Source organism: Colobus angolensis, unplaced genomic scaffold, assembly GCF_000951035.1.
Source record: "Colobus angolensis palliatus isolate OR3802 unplaced genomic scaffold, Cang.pa_1.0 Scaffold186, whole genome shotgun sequence".
Classification (NCBI taxonomy): domain Eukaryota; kingdom Metazoa; phylum Chordata; class Mammalia; order Primates; family Cercopithecidae; genus Colobus; species Colobus angolensis.
The window spans coordinates 3,221,178-3,238,933 of record NW_012114999.1 but is presented as its reverse complement, the minus strand read 5'-3'; positions in this window follow the sequence as shown (position 1 = coordinate 3,238,933).

Sequence of the window (17,756 nt, the reverse complement as noted above, 5' to 3'; positions counted from 1 at the left end):
CCAGGTTCAAGTGATTCTCCTGCCTCAGCCTCCTGAGTAGCTGGGATTACAGGCGCCCACCACCACACCCAGCTAATTTTGTATTTTTGGTAGAGACAAGGTTTCTCCATAGTGGTCAGGCTGGTCTGGAACTCCTGACCTCAGGTGATTTGCCCGCCTCAGCCTCCCTGTACTTTATTATTGTTTTTAAAAGTTTTACTAGTCTATTTCAACCCCCCTCAAGCTACAAACTGCTGCTATTGAGGATTGCAGCCAGGAGGGACTCGTGGACTGGCATGGTAAACCGGGTGGGTTTTTCATGCTCAGAATGGAGGCAGATAGACATCCTAGATTAAGTAAGTCACAGCACATTTTCGTGGAGTTGAATTTAATCAGATTTTATGTGTAGCAAAGCCACAGATGTGACAATGGGGACGGCGGGTGGGAGTCGGTGAGGAGCACCTCCTGCAAAGGGCATGCACAAATGACTCCTGAGAAATCAGGTTGAAATTTGGGGAAGATCGTGGAAAGCCTTGAATGTCCAAGTAAGGACATAGACTTTGGAGATATGGACAGAATTTTATTTTATTTTTTCAGTTTTTTCCTTGAATTCTGAAATATTTCCTGATGGTCAGCATTTTAATGAACAGTTTTAAAGCAGACCAGTGATATGAAAAAATAGTATTTTTTTTTTTCGAAACAGAATCTCGCTCTGTTGCCCAGGCTGGAGTGCAATGGCATAATCTTGGCTCACTGTAACCTCTGCCTCCCAGGCTAAAGTGATACTCCTGTCTCAGCCTCCCGAGTAGCAGGGATTACAGGCACCCACCACCACACCCTGCTAACTTTTGTATTTTTAGTAGAGATGGGGTTTCACCATGTTGATCAGGCTGGTCTCGAACTCCTGACCTCAGATAATCCACCCACCTTGGCCTCCCAAAGTACTGGGATTAGAGGCGTGAGCCACCACGCCCAGTCGAAAGAATAGTATTTTTAAAAGATTAAACTCAATGTAAACTACGGACTCTGGAGATAATGATGTGTCAATGTAGGTTCACTGACTGAAACAAATGTACTGATGTGGGATGCTGATAATCGGAGAGGCTGTGTGTGTGTCTAGGGACAGGAGACACACAGGAACTCTTTGTACTTTCTGCTCAATATTGCTGTGAACCTAATACTCTCAAAAAATAAAACCTATTGTAAAAAGGATTAATCTGGCAGCTGAGTGCAAAATGGATAGGGGTGGGGCAGATCGAGAACATAAAGTCGCAAGATACAAAATTAGGTACAAGCATCTGTCCTGGAACTTGAGATTTATTAGCTACATGACAAATCCACCTTTAGCAGGGAGCGACTCTAAAGGCAGGGCACCCAGCCAGGAAGCAATTGTAATGTCCCAGACCCAAAATAAGCAGGGCCTCAAACACAGTATCAGCAAAGAAAATGGAAAACAGAGAACGAGTTTGGACATGAATAGGAAGGAAAACCCATGGTACTTGGTGATTAATGAGGTCTGAGGGAAGCGAAGGGTGGGCAGAGTGACCCTGGGGTTTGACCAGCTGGGTGATAACTGTGCTGCAGTAGAAATAGGGAAATCAAGACAGAAAACTCTGGGCAGTGGGGGAGAGGGACATGAAACTGGGGAGGAGTTGTCTTTGGGTTAAAGGTAGCACCTCTCTGAGGAGGTGGGAGTCAGTGAGCAGCATTTCCTAAGTGCCAGGGACAGTGCGTATCCCCAGCATCTGTATGGAAGTCAGGGGTGGGAATGACTTTTTAAAGCGGAGAATCTGAATCTAAAGGAAGCAGTATCCTCAATAGGAGGATATTTTCAGTCCTATGACATTTTCAGTTCTGTTCTCCTATTGGCCCCAAGAAATCTTAGAGGAATAGAAAACTGTATTATTTGCTCCAAGAGTCAGAATAAAGACAGGAAGCGGTGGTTGCTGGTCACCTTTTCCGGGAGTGGCCTAGAGGATGTTTACAGGAAAGATTCCTTTCTGCCCTTTGACTTGTAGGACTGTCAGACTGGAAATAGGGACTCTAGCGTAGAAGTTGAGCAGATTCAGAGAATAGGTGAAACCGGAGTGGAACTCCCCAAGACACAAAGCACCCTTGCACCTCCTTCAAAAAGAAAGAGAAAGAAACTGTGGCGGGGGCGAGGAGAATCTTCCTTAACATAGGAAGACATCTCTGTTCCTTTCTCCTCTTTGGCCTTGCCCTTTTCATTTTCCTCTTTCCCAGACTTCCTTCTATCTTACCAAACAAAAATATGAAGTGAGGATAGGGACAGGAAAAAACCTGTAAAATAAATGTTTTCCCCAAATCACAGGTTATTTTTAAAGACCAGCCAATCATGTAATTATTGCTATTACAGTTACATCAGGTGAAATTATAGTATTTACCAAGACCACACCTAATTTTTTTTTTTTTCTAAGACAGAATCTTGCTCCGTTGCCCAGGCTGGAATACAGTGGTGCAATTATAGCTCACTGCAGCCTCAAATTCCTGCACTCAAGAGATCCTCCCACCTCAGCCTCACAACTAGCTGGGACTCCAGGGATGCACCACTACACCTGGCTAATTTTTAACTCTTTCATAGGAATGAGGTCTTGCCTTATTGCCCAGGCTGGTCTCAAACTACTGGGATCAAGAGATCCTCCCATCTCGGCTTTCCAAAGTGTTGGGATTACAGGCACGCACCACCACTCCTGGCTACATGCCTAATTTAACATGAGCTAGAGTTAGGTTTGGCCATCCCTAGTGTTCAGGGGAGTTGTAGAGTTAGCCTCAAATGCCAGAGTGCAAGTCCTTGCCCATCACTCCCTCATGGGGTAACCATGGTGGAGCTGCCCAATTTCCTCATCTCAGAAGTGAAGATAATAGCACCTACCTCATAGGGTTGTTGTAAGGATTGCACGAGGAAACCATGGAAAGGAATTCATAGAGTACTTAGAAAGGCAGTAAGTACAGGGACAGTTTTGGGTTTCATGGGACTTGAAGACTATACAACTTTGGAAGCCCTCTTTAATAAAAAGAAGATAAATCTTACTTTTACAAGTTTTATATGAATATGTGACTATGTGAGCACATTGCTCAGGTCCTCCCCTCGCCCGCACACAAGGTCTAGAAAAGGCTTATTAAAGTGGTGACGTCCTGAAGCTTAAGCGTCACCAGCTTCAAGTTCAACCCACCTCTGAATAAACGCTTCCAATAAATATTAGCCCTTGCTGTTATTTATTTATTTAAAAAATGCTTATGGAGCACTTACTATGTGTCAGGCTGTGAGCTTGCAGCTAGAAGCTGGGAGTGTTGCACATCTGGAAATTCTATGCCCTAGCTAAGGGAAGGTCACTAAATATCAAAGCAAACCAAACTCCTTATCTAAAGAATGTGGTTTGATTTGACAAAACATCCCAAAGCTAATAAATGGCTGCAAAGCACTTCGCAGACCTGTTTAACAGAAACATTGCACCAATGGAATAGATGAGCTATTTGTGGTTATTGTTTTATTTTTTCATTTAAAAAACTGTGATAAAATAGATCTAACATAAAATGTACTATCAACCATTTTTAAGTGTACAGTTCAGTGTTATTAAGTATATTCATATTGTTCTGCAACCATCATTACATTCGTCTCCAGAACTCTTTCTTTTTTTTTTTTTGAGACAGGGTCTTGCTCTGTCACCTGGGCTGGGAGTGCAGTGGCATGATCTTAGCTCACCGAAGCCTCAAACTCCAGGGCTCAAGCAATCCTCCCACTTTAGCTTCCCTAATAACAGGGACTACAAGCATGTATCAGCACACCTGGCTAATTTTTGCATTTTTTTTTTGTACAGATGAGGTCTTGCCATGTTGCCCAGGCTGGTCTTAAACTCCTGGACTAAAACAATCCACCCACCTCGGTCTCCCAAAGTGCTGGGATTACAGACCTGAGTCACCGTGCCTGGCCAGAACTCTCTTTATCTAACAAAGCTGAAATTCTGTTCCTGTTAAACAATAACTTCCATTCCTCCCTCCTCCAAGCTCACAGCAAACCACCATTCTACTTTCTGGCTCTGTGATTTTGACTACTTAGAGTAGACAAATACTCTAAGAATAGTATTTCTATCTTAGCTCTATAAGTATCCACTCATAGAATACCTCATATAAGTGGAATCATACAAAATTTGTCTTTTTGTGATTGGCTTATTTCACTTAGTATAATGTCCCAGAATTCATTTTTATTGAAGCAAATGTCAGAATTTCCTTCCTTTTTAAGACTGAATCATATTCATTGTATGTATATATCACACTGGGCTTATCCATTCATCCACCCATGAACATTTGGGTTGCTTCCACATTCTAGCTATTGTGAGTAATGCTGTTATGAACATGGGTGTTCAGTAGAGGTTATTTTTATGTTGCTTTAGAACACCTATGTCTTTATGATCACTGATTAGAATGTACTTGGATTATCGCTTTCCTCTGCTCACATATAAATTAAATAAAGCAGTCAAATACCCACAAACCAATCATCAAACTTAAGTTTGGAGAAGTCCAGTGGGTTCAGGGACCTTTGAATTAAGACTTCAAAGATTTGGCTCCTGGTTCCAGCAATGCAGTCAGTGTTGGCTAACTATGCAACATGGTGGCAAATTATTTCATCTTGCTGGGCCTCAGTTTCTTCACCTGTCCTGTGAGTGATTTGGACTAGGGTTTCCTTTCTGGGATATCAGCTCAACTTGGCTTCCCAAATCAAAGAAAATCCTGTGTCCTTGGAAGCCCCTCAATCCCAAGGAAACTAGGATGATTGGTCACCCTACCTTCCAGCAAATACGCAAATCTGACACCAGATTTCAAAGACGTGCACTACATTTAAATGAAATCAGGCTGTTTATCTCTTCCCCACCCCCCAGGAAACATCAAAAGGGAATTCAGCAGCCTAGTCAGACTAGGACAAAATTCCAAATGTGTAATTTTTAACAGCCTTTTTGGGAAAGTGCTGATTTTAGATCCTGTTAAGAAGTCATCCCCCACAAATATTCTGGTTAGGGAGGTTTGTATGTTAACGATTAGACAAGAGCTATTAAAACTTCAGCTGAGCAACTTAAAATATTTCTTACTTTTAATCACTAGTTTGACTTCTCGTGGAACTAACTATAAAACAGGTAGGCTTTTTTTTTTTCCCCCTCGAAGTGCACACTTCTATGTCACAGAGGGAAAACAACAACAATAAACCAACTAAATAAAACTAAGTTTGGCTCTGTCTAATCTACAACTGAAAGGAAAAGTCAGCCTGGAATATGCTGAAACTCCCCTAGTCTTACACAGGAATGTGCTGATATGCCTGCCTGATACCCCAAATAAGCCCCCTTTCCTGGCAAGATGATCCAGCCAGATTCCAGCAACCTTCAGCAAACAGGCAGGGCTGGTGTGAATGAAGTCAATGAAGATTCAGGCGGCTGGGTGCGGTGGCTCATGCCTGTAATCCCGCAGAGTCAGTGTGGGAGAATCGATTGAGCCCAGGATTTCAAGATCAACCTGGGCAACATAGTGAGACCTTGTCTCTACAAAAAAATAAAAAATTAACTGGGTGTGGTGACGTGCGCCTGCAGTCCCAGCTACTTGGGAGGTTGAGGTGAGAAGACAGTTGGAGCCCGGGAGGTCAATGCTGCAGAGAGCCGTGATTGTGCCAGTAGACTCCAGTCTGGGCAACAGAGCCAGAATCTGTCTCAAAAAAAAAAAAAAAAAAAAAAGATTCAGGAACTGTTAATTTCTAGAAATGAAAAAGTGGCCTGATTTATTTGGACAAAAGCAGCACTTCAGGTTAATTCTTTTGGTTGCATATTTGTAGACTATTTGAGGCTATAAGCGTAGGTCTGTCGGCAGTTACAGTGCATTACTGATTTGACTGGATCTTGACAGAGGGCCTAAAAACAATCACAGGCCTATGAGTACAACTTTCTCCTTATAAACACAGACATGAAAAGACAATTCCCTATACCAAGTATTATTATTATTATTATTACTATTTGAGACAGGGCCTTACCCTGTTGCCTAGGCTGAAGTGGAGTGGTGCAATCTCAGTTCACGGCAACCTCCGCCTCCTGGGTTCAAGAGATTCTCGTGCCTCAGCCTCCCGAGTAGCTGGGGTTACAGGCACCTGCCACCACACCTGGCTAATTTTTGTATTTTCAGTAGAGACAGAGTTTTGCCATGTTGGCCAAGCTGGTCTTGAACTCCTAACCTCAAGGGATCCACCCACCTTGGCCTCCCAAATCACTGGGATTACAGGTGTAAGCCACCATGTCCAGCCCTGTATCAATTATTATCTTCTATAGGCAATGGTTTAGTGACCCCTTTTTATGGTCTATCATAATAAAATCTCTATTTATAGATCAGAGTATATTTTATAAAATCTATTCACACATATATCACCCAAACCTCATACATTAAGATAATGCATGTAAGCTGAGATATTATTCTCCTTGTTTTATAAATGCAGAAATAGAAGCCTAGAGAATTTAAGAGTCTTGTCCACAGACACAAAATGGGTAAGTGGCTCAAACCTAGGTCTTCTGAATCAAAATCAGGAGTCTTCGCCAAAATGCAAAGCAAAATGCACTTTGCTTTTTAAATATTACTCCTAGCATTTTTGCAATCTTTCTTATGCTATCCTCTAAGATAATGATTAACAGGCATTTAGAGAGAATGTTAAAGTAAAAAACTATTTGGCAACACACAGGTTTAAAGGACTAGTAAGAGAAAGAGGAGCCAGCAAAGGGGTCTGAGTGGTGGTCAGGGAATGGGTGGAGGACTGGCCAACTCAGTGCTGCCTCTTAAGCAGAGGGAAAGGAGAGAGAAACTTCATCTTAAGTGTCAAAAATGAGAAAGACCTGTGGGTTCTGTGTTCAGGGAGCTACTGATGACTTCAGGGAGCACGATCCCCCAGAATCATGGAGTCTTGGGTTCAGTTAACCCCAATACTTATTCATGCCCTCCCAGATGGTCACTGCTTGCCTAATGCAATGACTCTGAGAGGCAGCTTTCTGAAGCAGACTTGTGCTTTTGAACAACTTTGACTCCCTGGAAGTTCATTCTTAAACCAAGTGGCTGCTATATTTTAAGTGATACTGTTGTAAGTGTTAGGCATCAGAGTAGTAAACAAAGTGTTCAAACTTCCTGCCCTCAGAAACTTACCTTCCAGTAGGGAGATACATTTTATTTTATTTTATTATACTTTAAGTTCTAGGGTACATGTGCACAATGTGCAGGTTTGTTACATATGTATACATGTGCCATGTTGGTGTGCTGCACCCATTAACTCATCATTTACATTAGGTATATCTCCTAATGCTATCCCTCTCCAAGCCCCCCACCCCATGACAGGCCCCAGTGTGTGACGTTCCCTGCCCTGTTTCCAAGTGTTCCCATTGTTCAATTCCCACCTATGAGTGAGAACATGCAGTGTTTGGTTTTCTGTCTTTGTGGTAGTTTGCTGAGAATGATGGTTTCCAGCTTTGTCCATGTCCCTGTAAAGGACACAAACTCATCTTTTTTAATGGCCGCATAGTATTCCATGGTGTATATGTGCCACATTTTCTTAATCCAGTCTGTCATTGATGGACATTTGGGTTGGTTCCAAGTCTTTGCTATTGTGAATAGTGCTGCAAAAAATTACATGTACATGTGTATTTATAGTAGCATGATTTATAATTCTTTGGGTATATACCCAGTATATATGGCTGGGTCTAATGGTATTTCTAGTTCTGGATCCTTGAGGAATCGCCACACTATCTTCCACAATGGTTGAACTAATTTACACTCCCACCAACAGTGTAAAAGTGTTCCTATTTCTCCACATCCTTTCCAGCATCTGTTGTTTCCTGACTTTTTAATGATCGCCATTCTAACTGGTGTGAGATGGGGAGAGATACACTTTAAACAATAAGAAGGGTAATATCAAGTAGGAACAAGTATTTTGAAGAAAAACAAAGCAGGGGTGATTGTGGGGAGACAGAGGGTCTTGTTTCTTAGTCAGGGAAGTTTTCTCTGAGATGATGCCATTATGGAAGATGCCCTAATGAGAGGAAGAAGCAAGCCATGTGGATGGATAACTAGGGGGAAGAGCATCTCGGGTAGAGAGTATAAAGACCTTGGGGCAAGAAGAAGCAGGAGGAGGAGAAAAGGAAGTGAGATTTTCCAGAGCAACTAGAAAAGTGAAGATGTCATTTACTGAGATGGGAAAGTCTATAGGTTTAGGGGCAAAGTTCAGGAGCTCAAGTTTTGACACATGGGTTTCACACGCTCATTAGATATCCAGGAGGATGTGTTGAGAAGGAGATTGAGGTCTGTCTGGGGTTCAGGGAGGGGGCCCATACTGGAATTTTAATGTTTATGACTTAGCACATAGCTGGTACATACAGCCGCAGACCAAATGAGATATGGCTGAAGAAAGGATGAGGTCTGAGGCTGGAGCCCTAGGCACTCTCCCATTCAGAATTCAGGAAGCTGCAGCACCCAGCGAAGAAGATTGAGAAGGGATAGTCACTGAGGTTGAAGTATCTACAGGGAAGGATGACTCAGAAACTAATGAAGCAAACTTTAAAGAAGAAGGCAGGGCCAGGCAGGACCACAGTGTGGTGGCTCACACCTGTAATCCCAGCACTTTGGGAGGCCGAGGTGGATGGATTCCTTAAGGCCAGGAGTTCGAGAGCAGCCTGGCCAACATGGTGAAACCCTGTCTGTACTAAAAATACAAACATTAGCCGAGTGTGGTGGCACACACGTGTAATCCCACTACTTGAGAGGCTGAGGCAGGAGAATCGCTTGAACCTGGGAGGCAGAGGTTGCAGTGAGCCGAGATCACATCACTGCACTCCAGCCTGGGCAACAGAGTGAGACTCTGTCTTAAAAAAAAAAAAAAAAAGAAGAAGGAGGGGGTACATCTCTACTCTTTTGTCTTAAGTTTGTTGTGAACCTAAAACCACTCAAAAAAAAAAAAAACAAATAAAAATGAAGAAGAAAGAGGAAGGCAGGACCAGATTTGTATGATGCTACTAGGTCAAGTAAAATGAGAGCCAAGAGCTGGCCACTGGATTTGGCAATATGGAGTTCATTGGTTATTCTGACGATGGAGTTAGGGGGATGTGGAAGGATGGGGAGGAAACCCTGACTGGAATATAGTCCAGAGAAAATGAAGGAAGAGGTGGTGAAGACAGCAAATATAACAACTTTTTCAAGGAATATTGTCACAATGAGAATCTGAAAAACGAAGCAGCAATGGGAAGAGGATATGTGAGAGAAAGGTGTTGTTTGTTTGTTTGTTAAGGGTGGGAGATATCGCAGTACATTTGCATGTTTATCTGAATATTCCAGTAGAAAGAGAGAAATTGATGTAGAAGAGGGGATGGTCGTAAGAGCAAGGTCGTTGCATGGGGAAAGAAGAGACACAGGGCCCAGGTGAGGGCTGGACTTGGAGAAGAGCGTAGTTACAGAAGGAGCCCTGCATTGCAATAGGAGGGCAGACAGCATATGAGGATACAGATGTGGACATTTAATGGACTTAGTGGTGCATATGTGAAGCTCTCTTATTATGCTCTTATTTTTTTTCAGGAAAATAAGAAGCAAGCCCAAGCGTTAAAAGCAAGAGGGCTTGAGAAAAGAGAGGAATCAGTGAAATAATCTCTTGAATGGAAAGAGTGAGTTGACTGAGGAAACCAGCTGGAATTGCCAGGCAGCATGAAGGGTTTGAGATCACTTAAAATATGATGTTATTGTTGGGTCTTTAAGATTAAGCACCAAACTCCAGACCCCACTTTGCTCTTACCCCTCAAATGTGGTCTTCTTTAAGACATAATAGCATCATTATTTTATTTGATCTGACAAGCATTTGTGTTGCACCTATCCAAGCCTCTGGTGCAGAGGTGCAGTCAAGGGCACGTTCTCTCCAGGGACAGACTGGTCGGTAGGTAGAGACAAGAGAGAAAGAGAGAGGGAGAGGGAGAAGAAAAGGTTGATTCCATTGGGAGTTTTGCCTTCATCCTCCATGAACAGAGGGAAATCAATACTCACTGAAGGCAGCAAGCTCCCTTGAGAAGGAAAGACATTAGTAACTGGGAAATGTGGCTTAGATTTGACCTTTCACTTATTGAACAACAGAATTAGACAGACTTACCCATTCAGACCCAAGCCTTAGTGAACCCTCCCAGACCTCTCCAAGGGAGGCTTCTCTGAAACTAACAGCATGGAAGACATAGGTCAGGAAATGAGTGGCTCCTTGTAGGCGCTTGCTGCCAAGAGGAGAGAGGCAAGGAAGGTGTCCCCATCGGGTGCAGGCTCAGTTCTCCTTCTAAAGCCACCAATCAGGTATGTTATTCCATCTGGCGAGAGTGCAGTAGAAAAGAGCAAGTGGTAGAGTAGAAGGAAACCAGGAATGTGACACTAGTTCATGTCCCCACATGGAAGAAAACAGCAGGCATGAGGAAGAAAGGTTCCTTCTCGTGAATTGAAAGTGAGGTCTTGGACCCTGGAAGGCTGCCCTGTCCCATGCCTGGGCCTTTGGGTCCCCCTCCCCTGCCCCACTTTATCACTGAAGCAAGCACCAAATAGGTGAGAGAGTGAGAAACTTGAGGGTATAAACATAACATTGATTACTATGTTGGCCTTTGAAATCTGAGCTAACCAACGAGGAAAGTGAGAGAGCAAAAAGGAAGTAGGATTAATCAATTGGAGGCTCAACTGAGGTCAAAGAATGGTTGACTCAGAGGTTTTAAAGGGATGGTGCTGGAAAGATCACAGCCTTTCACATATTTGAAAATTACTATGGTGGTCCTCTTGAGTCCTTTTTCTCGGATTAAACATACTCAGTTCCTTTAGTGGTCCTCATAGGGAAATGTTTCCGGTATATTTGTAAAGAGCATGTTTGCTTTCTATTGCGCATGCTCCAGCATGTGCCTTTGAAAGGGTGCACCTGGACACTACTACATGGCTGCATCCAGCTGGGGGTAGGCATGGAGTGCCCATATTCCTGGGCCATAGACGCCCTCCTTCACCTGGGACAGGAAGCTGAGGATCTCCTTCCTCTTCACCGTTTCCCCGCCCCACGAACTCAGCTGGAGCTCTTTGTCTGCTGCAATCCCTGTGTCTCTTTTGCCTGGGTATTGCTGCCAGGTGAGGACTCCACCACCCCATACTTGGGCAGTTGTGGCAGTTTTCTGGGGACCTCATATACACCGATACTAAATAGCAAAGATTGGAGGAGGGATTTATCTGTGGGTCATTTGAACTCTTACTAAAATTCTTAATGACATTTTTATTCATTTCTTGATCATTTAGTGTTAGTCTCAGAAGTTAGTTTTGGTGGTAAAGGGAATGTATCTTTACTCATATGTATTTATTCAGCAACCACAAATGTTTACTGAGAGCCTTCTAAAATGTCAGTACTGGGCTACAGGCATGGCCCCTGTGTTCATGAAGTGTGCAGCATAGGATCCAAAAACATCCCTTTGTTTTGTATTTTTGAATAAGGGACATCTCCATTTACCTAGAGATCTGAACTTATCTATAGGAGTTTCTTCTTCTGCCCTCTGGTTGTAACGGAGGAATTGACTCTCATGTCTTCAAAAGCCAGGCTCTTTATTTCTACCTTGGGACCTATTGCCTCTCATTCACTCTTTCTCTCCTGCATCATCCATCCCTCCCTCTCATCTAGGTGATTCTCTTTAATGTGTACCTCTGCTCATATTTCTTACCTTCAAAATCCCCTTTCCTTGTCCCCCATTCTCCCCTCCAGCTACTGATCTATTCCTTTGTACTTGTTCACAACAACAACAAAAAAAATCATCTATGCATAATGTATCTGCAGCTAGAAAAAGCGGGGACATGTTTGGAACAGCTGTGAGTGTTACAGCCGAGGGCTGATAAACGAAGAAGAGCACTTTCCAGAGTGCAAGGCACTGACATCAAAGCACTCTGCAAATATTTTGACAGGAGGCAGCTGTGTTATAGCAAAGAGGGCCCTGACCTCCCCTCTCAGAGGGCCTCTGCTGAGTCCTGGTTCCACCGTCCTCTCGCTGTTGTGATCCTGATCAAGTTACTTAACTTCTTTGAGCCTCAGTTTCCTCATCTATCAAATGGAAATAGTTGTGGCTCTCTCATAAGTTTGTTGTGACTATGAAATAGGGATGCTTGAAAGTATGAAACAAATGTTAGGAAGTATTGTACAGCAATAGTCTCCTTTAAAAGCAAATGGTTAATCCCAGTCTGTCTGGGTGCCCCTGCAACAAGAGGCTGAGTCAACGGCTCTCCTGTTGTACACTTGGGAATGTGATCCCAGGGAGCAGGACAGAGGAGGAGGAGGAGGGGAAGGAGGCAGTCCAGTGCAAATTTGGGTCACTAAGTTGCTCAGGGCTGCAGGCAACCTTGACCCACACAACCTCCTGAAGAAACTTATGAAATGTGTCTTAGAACTGTCCACCCTGGGAACTGAAAGGGGCAGCATTTACCGGAAGGTTCCCATTCCCATCTATCATGGGTGGTCCACGAGCACTGACTCCTCTCTCTTCAGGGTTACACACACATAAATGCCAAGTGGACACCACAGAGCCTCAGGGGAGGAAGTGAAAGGTAGAAGGTGCAGAAGGAGATAAGGCCATGTCAGGTTGTACCTTTGAAACTGGCTCAAAATGGGATCCTGTGCAGTGGCTGGACTAAGAGGTGAGACCAGGAGGATTTGAAATGGTGCACAAGATACAACCCCATCCCACAGAAACAAAAACCAAAAAAATGATGACATGACTTGGCTTGGGTATTTTTAGCAGGGATTATGTGCCATCTCTGTAGAAAAAGAGGGTAGGCCTTACACATTAGTTTTTAACCTGTTTTTCTAGACACTATGTGTTCCTGCAGAATTAAGGAATGGAATCTCAAATGCCTCACCTGGCTTTTTGCATCAAATTGTAATCAGAGCCTGCATGACCTAATTGAAAGAGACCCAGACCAAGATTTTGGGGAAACTGCTCAATGTCTCTGAAGCACGAGGTGGGGAAGGGGGGTACATTGAGAACCTTACTACTACCATCTTTCCTACCTACTTTCTGGTGTTTTGGGGCTTTTGTGGGGAAGGGGAGAGAAGGTTCATAAAATAACCTATGAAAAAAATTTTTATAAATGAGGAAGGACTATTATCATTTGGGTATTATTAAGTATTGATGATTAAAGTCTATTTCTCCCCAGGATTGTACCACAATCAAAGTAATTTGAGTTCAGTCGAGTGAAATCAATAAGCCTAGAGCACATACTTTGTGTCAGGCTCTGTGCAATCTATTAAAGATAAAAAGATGCATAAAGAGGAGGGACAGAGAGTAATGTTAATTCTTGGGTACTAGGCATGACTGCTATTACAGGAAGAAAAAGAAGGAGCATCAGTGCTTTGCTAGTCAGAAGTGTACAGAAACAAAGTTTTGCTTTTTCTTGCATTAAGTCTTGCTTTATAAGGCCTTTCCCATTATGAAGATTATAACTACCCCCTTGTATGTCCATTTAGTACTTCTGAAATTTTGTTTTATATTTAATGTATAGCTTCTAAAATCTAACTTTCAAAATTGATGAGTTGTGGACATATAACTTTATTTTTTTCAAATAGATAGCCAACTTTTCAACACCATTTGTTAAATATCTTATCCTTTCTCATCTTTTTGAAATGCTACCTTTATCTTATTTTAGCCTTACATGTGGTCTCTGCTCTGTGCCATTGATGTATTGTCTATTCCAGCAGGAATTTAATGTTATTTAATTACGGTAGCTCTATAATTTGTTTGATAACTGGTAGGTAAACATTACTCCCATTTTTCTTTTCTCATTTGATTGATTATTCTCATGTATTTACTTCTCTGGGCAGTGTTTATAATTGCTTTATATTCCATTGCAAAATCCCTTTGGAGTTTTGGTCATGATTTGCCCATATTTTCTAGAGGAAATATTATTCAAAGTCACATATTTAGAATAAGATAAAAAGGAAGTGATCAGATGTTTGAAGAGAATGACAATATGAAACAGTTGTGGAGAGTGGAAGAGCTAGTCCATCAGATTGTCCTGTAGATGAAGAGGCAACCAAGTATTTATAGTGGCATCAATCTGCAATTTAGGTGATTTTCATTAATGTTCAGCTACTCAGGAGCAGGCCTAAAGAATGATTTCATTGGTCTTACACTGGGATTGGGTTTGGCAAGACAAGTATAGCAGAAGGAGAAAGGGGCACACACAAAAAATGAAGGTACTTTTATTTCTTTGTCTTCCTTTCAGTAAAGAGAGAATAGAAATAATTGTGTTTTTCTTTCACCAAATAATAATATATATGAATAAATAAAGAGAGGTGTAACGTTTTTGTTTTGTTGTTGTTTTTTGTTTTTGTTGTTGTTGTTGTTTTGTTTTGAGACGGAGTCTTGCTCTGTCGCCCTGGCTGGAGTGCAGTGGTGCGATCTTGGCTCACTGCAAGCTCCGCCTCCCGGGTTCACGCCATTTTCCTGCCTCAGCCTCCTGAGAAGCTGGGACTACAGGTGCCCACCACCACGCCTGGCTAATTTTTTTGTATTTTTAGTAGAGACGGGGTTTGTTGTTGTTTTAAACATCTTTATATAATGAAAGTGTTAACTAGTGGACAAGAAAGCTAAATTACAACTGAACTTCATATTGTATAAATAATTTATCTTGTGTGTGTGTATATATATATATATATTTTACCATGTTACACTTGAGATATTTTCTTTTGACAGGAGAGCACTTTTGGTGTAAACCCCTATTTTTTGAGTGTGGATATTTTCCCCTAACATTTTCTTTCTTTGGAACTAAACATTCTCAAATGTGTTCCCAGGGGAATCTGGAAATGTTGGTGCATATCCATTTGGCAGTTTGGAGGTTTGTTAGAGTGTGGGAAAATTCAGAGGTTATTTTCAGGTTATGACATCTGAATATTTCTTTGCAGGTCCAAAGTACAGTTTATTTTTAATACTGTAAAGGTACCATAGTCTTGATCCTCATTTTGAGAAGAAAATGCTGCCATCTTTAAAGAAATATAGCTTGAAATAAAATCCCGAGTTGCAAAATGAAGACCTAAAATTCAGGTGAAATGTAACAGTCTATTAATGTTTAAAATTGCCTATTGGTTTATTATGTTTTCCCTTACTTAGGCAAGTAAACTTAAGAGCTATTGAAGTTCACAGCCATGAGGGCACATCCATGGATATCATAAAGCAGCCCTTGTACATTTTCTCTCTCTGCGAATCCAGCCTTCGGCAGGGTGATTAACAGCTTCAACCTGGGGAAAGAACGCAGTCTTTCTTCTGGGGCTTCCCAGACCCAAGAGCCTCCCCATCCCCATCACAGCTCTCTAAGCCCGACTGCCTTTGAGGTGGGAAAAGACTCCAAGAAACTGTACCAATCCCAATGATACTCAGGGCCTGACTACTGCAGGGAAGCAGAAATGATGCCTTGTAAATTGGTTATAAAATGGCCTTGTCCAAAGGCATGTGACTGCTGTTTGCATAGTTCCCATCAGCCTCAGAACGTTCTCCATATTTCTTTCAGCCATGGAAAGCCAGTCTCATGCAATTCTAAATGAGTCGTTGTTCCAGTCTAGACTTTCACTGAACCAAAATGTGGTCAGGCAGGTGATTGCCTTTTTCAAGAGTTGCCAGCAACCTCACATTCAACTGCTCTGCTCATGTATCATATGTATGGTTAACCACAACTTATTCTTTGAACTTTGAGGTAAGACAGTGAAAATAAACTTGAACCATCAATGTATTCTTAGCACATACCACCAATTAGAATATTCACATGTCAGATTCTGATTCCTTTTGTCACCTCTACTCCCACTCTCTCCATTCAACCATAAATCCAGTCAATTTTACCTAAAAATATATCTATTATGTTCATCCCCCCCATCTATTGGCACTGCCAAGTTCTTGATTCAAGTCTTCCTCACCTCTCATCAGGTCCACTATAAAAGCCTAATAAATAGTCTTGTTCATCCTTCAAAAATATATAGTTGCTTATAATACCTCTCTGCCTAATAGCTATCTATGGCTCATCTGCCCAAATGGTCTGAATTCCTTCAAGTTCTGGTCCTTACCTATGTTTCCTGACCCGTTTTCTGTCATTCTCTCATTGGTGCTTTGCGCTCCTACCACATAGACCTGCCTTCACTTCCAGTGCTGTTCTCTCTGCCCAGAGGTGATATTCAACATATTTAAAGAATAGAAACTGACCAATCAGAACAAACCCCATGACCACTCAGGACTGGCACACTAGAGCATCCTGGTGAATATCGGCTGAGGCTGCCATTTCCAGCACCGTGGCTTTGATTCTTTCCCCGGCATGTCTGCAGATCCTCTACATGGTCCACAGAGGACCTTTGAGCAGGGGCTGGAGGTGAGGGAACAGCGTTATTTAGAAAGGTTTAGGGACTTATACATGATTAACATTTTCAGTACCTGTGTAGAGACTGAAGTATTTGCATAGTAGGCACTATTTGCAGAACCTGAAATGACCTCTTCTGTTTTTTGAGATATTCTCAAAATAACCACCGCTTCATCTCTGGTCGCTCTGTAGACACTTTTGCCTGCTCCTGTTTCTCAGAATGTAATCAGCAAGAGACATCTGCCTCTCACACAGGCTCACCAGCAGATTGGCTTTTTTAACCAGGCTCAATCTTTTTATTTCCATGCTGACTAGGAATCATTATGTCCTGAACTGCCCTAAAAGTACAAGGAGAAATTCCAGTATCTTTTCTAACAAAAAGAAAATGATACTTGCTTTTCTCCAATCTAAATCATGACTGTTTGAACTAGTCGTTATTAATCAGATTTCCTGCATCAGCAATCTTAAGAAATTGTTATCAAGTTGCTACTCAATGCAAAACACTAACCTGGCATTGAGGGAACTTTAAAGCAGTAATAGGTACAATACCTGCTCTCCACTACTGTGGAGCTAAGACATGAACAGCTGCAGTAGTAACTTTGATTTAAGCAGTACCTTATGTGTTGCTATCAAATAATAAACACTGTAGTAGTGAAGAGGAGGAAATGACCTGTCTCTCTCCCAGTTAGGCGAGGCTTTCTGGAGGAGCTGGGTCTTGAGCTGAGCATCAAAAGATAGGTAGAGGCCAGGTGTGATGGCTCACGCCTGTTATCCCAGCATTTTGGGAGGCCAAGGCAGGAGGATTTCTTGAGCCCAGGAGTTCAAGACCAGCCTGGGCCACATAGTGCGATCCCATTTATACAAACCAATAAAAAATTTGCCAGACGTGGTAATGCACACCTGTAGTCCCAGACACTCAGGAGGCTGAGGCCAGAGGATAGCTTTAGCCCGCGAAGTGGAGGCTGCAGTGAGCTGTGCTGGCGCCACTGCACTCCATCCAGCCTAGGAGACAGAGTGAGACCTTGTCCCCCAACCCCCTAGACAAGGTGGGTAGAGTTTCAACAGTGTTCCAGCAGAATAACTAGCATATGCTACGAGCTTAGAAAACACAAAGCAAGGTAAAGCAGAGCCTTGACATCAAAATGAGGCTAGAAAAGTAACTGGGGTCAGACTGCAAAAAGAATTGTATCAGGAAGAGGCATTTGTGTTTTAGACCACAGGTAGATCCCTTCAATTTTGTTAGGCAGAAGCTTAACATAATCAAAGCAATATTTAAAACATTAGGCAGTGGTAGCTGGCAAGCAGAGTGCTGGGAAGTAACACAGCATGATAGAAAATAGCAGGGCCTTAGTAGTCAAGCAGTGGGTTTGAGTCTG